This window comes from Rhinichthys klamathensis, unplaced genomic scaffold (assembly GCF_029890125.1).
Source record: "Rhinichthys klamathensis goyatoka isolate OS25496 unplaced genomic scaffold, OSU_Roscu_1.1 h1tg000421l_1, whole genome shotgun sequence".
In the NCBI taxonomy this organism is placed as follows: Eukaryota; Metazoa; Chordata; class Actinopteri; order Cypriniformes; family Leuciscidae; genus Rhinichthys; species Rhinichthys klamathensis.
The window spans coordinates 155,008-162,500 of record NW_026606919.1 but is presented as its reverse complement, the minus strand read 5'-3'; the positions used below and the strand labels follow the sequence as shown (position 1 = coordinate 162,500).

General features: G+C 49.8%; 2 protein-coding genes across 12 annotated transcripts in view; both read right to left on the bottom strand.

Moving 5' to 3' along the window:
• The window catches only part of cntn1a (contactin 1a), a 70,679-nt gene extending 68,084 nt beyond the window's left edge, over nucleotides 1-2,595 (bottom strand). The window contains exon 1 of the mRNA XM_056235389.1: nucleotides 2,422-2,595. The gene's annotated coding sequence lies outside the window, so the exon portion shown is untranslated. The remainder of the gene's footprint in view (nucleotides 1-2,421) is intronic.
• nrcamb (neuronal cell adhesion molecule b) overlaps nucleotides 1-7,493 on the bottom strand; it is a 264,169-nt gene that overhangs the window by 143,871 nt on the left and 112,805 nt on the right. The gene's annotated exons all lie outside the window — the stretch shown is intronic.

Sequence of the window (7,493 nt, the reverse complement as noted above, 5' to 3'; positions counted from 1 at the left end):
ACACTTCACACACGCCATCAACACGCCTCACACACGCCATCAACACGCCTCACACACGCCATTAACACGCCTCAAACACGCATGAAATACACGCCTCACACACGCCATCAACACGCCTCACACACGCATGAAACACACCTCACACAGACCTCACACAAGCATGAAACACACACCTCACACACGCCATCAACACGCCTCACACACGCCATCAACACACTTCACACACGCCATCAACACGCCTCACACACGCCATCAACACGCCTCACACACGCCATTAACACGCCTCACACACGCATGAAATACACGCCTCACACACACCATCAACACGCCTCACACACGCCATTAACACGCCTCACACACGCCATCAACACACCTCACACACGCCATTAACACGCCTCACACACGCCATTAACACGCCTCACACACGCATGAAATACACGCCTCACACACACCATCAACACGCCTCACACACGCCATCAACACGCCTCACACACGCCATTAACACGCCTCACACACGCATGAAATACACGCCTCACACACACCATCAACACGCCTCACACACGCATGAAACACACCTCACACAGACCTCACACAAGCATGAAACAAACACCTCACACACGCATTGAACAAGCGCCTCAAACACACCTCACAAACGCCACACACACGCATGAAACACGCCTCACACACGCATGAAACACACACTTCCCATAAATCCTGATGTACTCGTTACATCATAAGCTAATACGCTAATACGCTAATATTAGTCTCTGTTTATCCCGAGGTTTACCGCAGTCCTCCGGATCCAGGCCGTATCCAGATCTGATGAAGGACCTGCGTCTGGACACACACACACACACACACACACACACACACACACACACACACACACACACACACACACACACACACACACACACACACACACACACACACACACACACTCCAGATCTGATGAAGGACCTGTGCCTGGATGTGACGACACCGCAGGCCTGAAGTGTCACTGGTCTCTCCCTGTGAAGGCCTCCTCCTTCTCCTCTGTACAGATAATCACTGTCGGGATAGTTCCGGTTCGCGTGGCTACGCCGAAGCGATAAAAAATTCTGTATTATAAATTTTTCAAGGTACAAGCCTTGCGTTCTCGAGCCGCCAGGCACTGCTTTGTGCAAATGAGCGGCCGGAGTGTGTTAAGGGTTTTCTGTTAGAGCGGTGTGTGTTAGCGGCCCATATGTTAATAACTAATGATCTTTACAACGGAAGTGAATCAATCAAAACTAACTTTATCTGGACAATAACTTTATTCTAGAGCTGCTGTAAAGCCTAAACACTCTCTGTTACTGTAATCTCCTGTTATCACTGTAAAGCTGCTGTGAAACTCTATACTGTTAAAGCGCTGTATAAATGAAGGTGACGTGACTCCAAACCGTTAACCAGCACTAACACACACACACACACACACACACACCAAACCATTAACCAGCACTAACACACACACACTTCTTGATCTGAGAAACAGACTCTCACCAAAACAACGTTACATTTAGTCAAACCACAGTTTTATGTTGCACATCATCACTGCTAACATGTGACACAATGTAACACCTATGACATAAACCAGCAGAGTCATTATTCAGATCAGGTTTTGTTCTCATCTCAGATCAATAATATTACTACCCAAACTGCATATTGTAATTTTAATAAACACAACAAGTTTTCACAACGAACAGAAATATTAAAGGTCATGCTGGGGTCCTGCCATTGGCTGTTGCGCCTGAATAATTCATGAGGAAGATCTATGAATGGTTTGGGGGTTGTTTTTAATATTTTCATTTATAAATATGTCCATTAACCGGACATACAGTCAGTGTCACACATGACCTACACATGCGTGTATACAGTAGGGTCATATATGATGTGTAGGATCATATACAGGGTTCTATCTCCATACACGCCCTATAGAACTACACACATCATATATACCGCTCCGCGTCATGCAGATCTCTCCATATGCCAAACATCCACATGAAAACTGAATCTATAACGCGGTGTTCGGACAGAAGGAACGGTGTGATGCATGTAAACATCGGGATCGCTGTCTGATGCTCATGCATGTTTAATATCTCATAAACGATCATCTGGAGCGATGAGACGCGCGCGCGACAGAAGGAATCAACGCAACTCACTCATTATTACACACTCATTACTACACACTCATTATTACACACTCATTACTACACACTTATTATTACACACTCATTATTACACACATCAAAGCTAAACATCGGTGTTTGTGAGACAGGCGCGCGCGTCTGCATTGCGGTACGTGTGTGTGTGTGTGTGTCTCAGCATCAGCATCCTCCTCCTCCTCACACCCTCACCGCATCTCTCCTCGCGCACAGGAACCCTCAGTAAACGCGTTCTCACCTGCAGAAGCGGCCGTTCCTCCGTTCACCTTCAGCTCTCGCGCCCGTTCCGCAGCGCGTCGCGGCACTGACTGACTGACAGCGCGGGCTCGCGCGCTCGGACGCGTCTCGGCGGAGCTCCTGATTGGACAGGTCGCGGTGACGGGCACGTGAAGGAGCCGAGGAGAGCCGCTGATTGGCTGATGCACCTGTCAGCCAATGATACAAGTGTGTTTGTCACGAGCAGCTGATACATAAAAATACACCTGATCCATCTCTCTCTCTCTCTCTCTCTCTCTCTCTCTCTCTCTCTCTCTCTCTCTCTCTCTCTCTCTCTCTCTCTCTCTCTCTCTCTCTCTCTCTCTCTATCGTAGTTTTCATTAATTGGGTTTATTATGACATAAACTGTTCTCTCTTTTTACCTGTGTAATATGAAATTAATAAATAACGTTATTTGTTCATTGTTCATAGAGTGTTTTTCTGAAACATTTTAATTGGACGTTCATCTAATGTATGTTTAACTTGATACTTTTTCAGAACGTTCAGAAAACATTCCAAATGTTTGCAAAATGATACATTGAAACGTTCCTTTGATGTTTTCTCAATGTTCACAATAACCAAGAAAAAAAAGTTTTTAAAAAATTAAAAAAAAACTGAGGGTTTGAACATTCAGAGAACATCTAGAAATAGGGTTTGCCTGAAGAGAACATTAGCGAGATGTTTCTGTCGGCAGGGATGACGGTAATATCTCGATCCGTCCATCACTGCAGACGAAGACTCCACATCAGGTCAAAGGTCACGCTTGATTAAGATGAGCTCGTTTAGATCCTGTCCAGATTCATAATGAGATTAACATCTGATGATCAGAACTGAGACGAATGACAGTGTGTGTGTCTGACTCTGAGAAACAAGAGACGCATCAATGTCAGATCAATATCACACACCAGAGACCCCCGTCAGCTCACACACACGCACACACACACACACACATACACACACACACACACACTCACACACATACACACACACAGAGACACACACTCACTCTCTTTCTCTCTCTCTCTCTCTCTCTCTCTCTCTCTCTCTCTCTCACACACACACACACAGAGACACACACTCACTCTCTTTCTCTCTCTCTCTCTCTCTCACTCTCACACGCACACACACACACACACACACACACACACACACACACACTCACACACACACACATACACACACACAGAGACACACACTCACTCTCTTTCTCTCTCTCTCTCTCTCTCTCTCTCTCTCTCTCTCTCTCTCTCTCTCTCTCTCTCACACACACACACACACACAGAGGCAGCGGGGTAACTGAGCAGTGTGGGGGCGGGGTAACTATTTAGAGGGGGAGGGGCTTGGGGGGGGTTCAGTCGTCATGGAAACAATCAACACTGCACTAATGTGATTCAGAATCTATTCATGACTGAATGGGCTTCAAACCGGGCAAATAAAAGCAGCAAGCGTCCGAGCGACGTGATTGGACGACATCAAAGCTGAGCGGTCACATCTGATTTGATGTTGCTAAGACACAGAGAGCAGAAGAAAGAGAAAAGAAGAAAGAGAGAGAGGGAGAGAGAGAGAATGGTGTTTAAAATGAACTTACAATCGCCATTAAATCAAAATGGACTTTTCTTGTTTATAGTTTTGCAGTGCACATCATTATTGTTTTAAAGTCCCCCTGTGGTGAAAATCCAGCGTTTAATGTTGTTTATGTGTCTATGTGGTGTTATTAATACGCTTTAAGACACACCATGTGTAAGTTCATAAGTCGACAGCATTGCTGAGTATTTCCTCCTTAAACTGCAGTGAACCAAAGACAGTCTCAAAAACACGGTTTGAAATCGCTGGTGTTTCTGACGTCACAAACGACCTTGTAACCAATCAGATCAACGTGTGATCGTCAACCAGTGGATCTCTGAGCTGAGTGAGTGAGTGGAGGCGGGGCTCATTTGCATATTCATAGAACATAGATTAGACAACAAGTGTCAGGACCCACACCCTACTCTTCTGCCACTAAAGAGTGCTTTATCAATAATCTTCCTGATCAGTTTCATCATCTCAGCATCCCGGATAGCTTAGAAGAACTCGATATTGCGACAGAAACTTTTAACTCTCTCTTTTCCAGCACTTTAGACGCAGTTGCTCCGTTGCACTTAAAGAAGTTTAAAGAAAATAGTCCAACGCCGTGGTACAACGAACACACTCACACACACACACACACACACACACACACACACACACACACACACACACACACACACACACACACACACACACACACACACACACACACACACACACACACTCAGGCCCTTAAGAGAACAGCCAGAAACATGGAGCGCAACTGGAAGAAAACTAAACTAGAGGTATTTCGCATTTCATGGAAGGATAGTGTTACTGCATACAGAAAGGCCTTAAATAGTGCTAGATCCGACTACTTTTCGACTCTCTTAGAAGAAGAGAAACACAAACCTAGGTATTTATTTGATACAGTGGCTAAATGAATGAGAAATAACAAGGCCTCGTCGACACGACAGGCATCGGCACTGATCCTCAGCAGAGACACAAGAGCCAGACCGGTCTCACACACAGACCAGTGACCAGCTTCAGCTCCAGACCCGTCTCACACACAGACCAGTGACCAGCTTCAGCTCCAGACCCGTCTCACACACAGACCAGTGACCAGCTTCAGCTCCAGACCCGTCTCACACACAGACCAGTGACCAGCTTCAGCTCCAGACCCGTCTCACACACAGACCAGTGACCAGCTTCAGCTCCAGACCGGTCTCACACACAGACCAGTGACCAGCTTCAGCTCCAGACCCGTCTCACACACAGACCAGTGACCAGCTTCAGCTCCAGACCGGTCTCACACACAGACCAGTGACCAGCTTCAGCTCCAGACCAGTCTCACACACAGATCAGTGACCAGCTTCAGGTCCAGACCCGTCTCACACACAGACCAGTGACCAGCTCCAGCTCCAGACCCGTCTCACACACAGACCAGTGACCAGCTTCAGCTCCAGACCAGTCTCACACACAGACCAGTGACCAGCTTCAGGTCCAGACCCGTCTCACACACAGACCAGTGACCAGCTCCAGCTCCAGACCAGTCTCACACACAGACCAGTGACCAGCTCCAGCTCCAGACCAGTCTCACACACAGACCAGTGACCAGCTTCAGCTCCAGACCAGTCTCACACACAGACCAGTGACCAGCTTCAGCTCCAGACCAGTCTCACACACAGACCAGTGACCAGTTCAGCTCCAGACCAGTCTCACACACAGACCAGTGACCAGCTTCAGGTCCAGACCCGTCTCTCACACAGACCAGTGACCAGCTTCAGCTCCAGACCGGTCTCACACACAGACCAGTGACCAGCTCCAGCTCCTGACCGGTCTCACACACAGACCAGTGACCAGCTCCAGCTCCAGACCAGTCTCACACACAGACCAGTGACCAGCTTCAGCTCCAGACCGGTCTCACACACAGACCAGTGACCAGCTCCAGCTCCAGACCCGTCTCACACACAGACCAGTGACCAGCTCCAGCTCCAGACCGGTCTCACACACAGACCAGTGACCAGCTTCAGCTCCAGACCGGTCTCACACACAGACCAGTGACCAGCTTCAGCTCCAGACCCGTCTCACACACAGACCAGTGACCAGCTTCAGCTCCAGACCCGTCTCTCACACAGACCAGTGACCAGCCTCAGCTCCAGAGCCGTCTCACACACAGACCAGTGACCAGCTTCAGCTCCAGACCCATCTCACACACAGACCAGTGACCAGCTTCAGCTCCAGACCCGTCTCACACACAGACCAGTGACCAGCTTCAGGTCCAGACCCGTCTCACACACAGACCAGTGACCAGCTCCAGACCAGTCTCACACACAGACCAGTGACCAGCTTCAGCTCCAGACCAGTCTCACACACAGACCAGTGACCAGCTTCAGGTCCAGACCCGTCTCACACACAGACCAGTGACCAGCTCCAGCTCCAGACCAGTCTCACACACAGACCAGTGACCAGCTCCAGCTCCAGACCGGTCTCACACACAGACCAGTGACCAGCTTCAGCTCCAGACCCATCTCACACACAGACCAGCTCCAGACCGGTCTCACACACAGACCAGTGACCAGCTTCAGGTCCAGACCCGTCTCACACACAGACCAGTGACCAGCTTCAGGTCCAGACCCGTCTCACATACAGACCAGTGACCAGCTCCAGCTCCAGACCAGTCTCACACACAGACCAGTGACCAGCTTCAGCTCCAGACACGTCTCACACACAGACCAGTGACCAGCTTCAGCTCCAGACCCGTCTCACATACAGACCAGTGACCAGCTCCAGCTCCAGACCAGTCTCACACACAGACCAGTGACCAGCTTCAGCTCCAGACACGTCTCACACACAGACCAGTGACCAGCTTCAGCTCCAGACACGTCTCACACACAGACCAGTGACCAGCTTCAGGTCCAGACCCGTCTCACACACAGACCAGTGACCAGCTCCAGCTCCAGACCAGTCTCACACACAGACCAGTGACCAGCTCCAGCTCCAGACCAGTCTCACACACAGACCAGTGACCAGCTCCAGCTCCAGACCGGTCTCACACACAGACCAGTGACCAGCTTCAGCTCCAGACCCATCTCACACACAGACCAGTGACCAGCTTCAGCTCCAGACCAGTCTCACACACAGACCAGTGACCAGCTCCAGCTCCAGACCAGTCTCACACACAGACCAGTGACCAGCTCCAGCTCCAGACCGGTCTCACACACAGACCAGTGACCAGCGTCAGCTCCAGACCGGTCTCACACACAGACCAGTGACCAGCTTCAGGTCCAGACCGGTCTCACACACAGACCAGTGACCAGCTTCAGCTCCAGACCGGTCTCACACACAGACCAGTGACCAGCTTCAGCTCCAGACCGGTCTCACACACAGACCAGTGACCAGCTTCAGCTCCAGACCCGTCTCACACACAGACCAGTGACCAGCTCCAGCTCCAGACCGGTCTCACACACAGACCAGTGACCAGCTTCAGCTCCAGACCAGTCTCACACA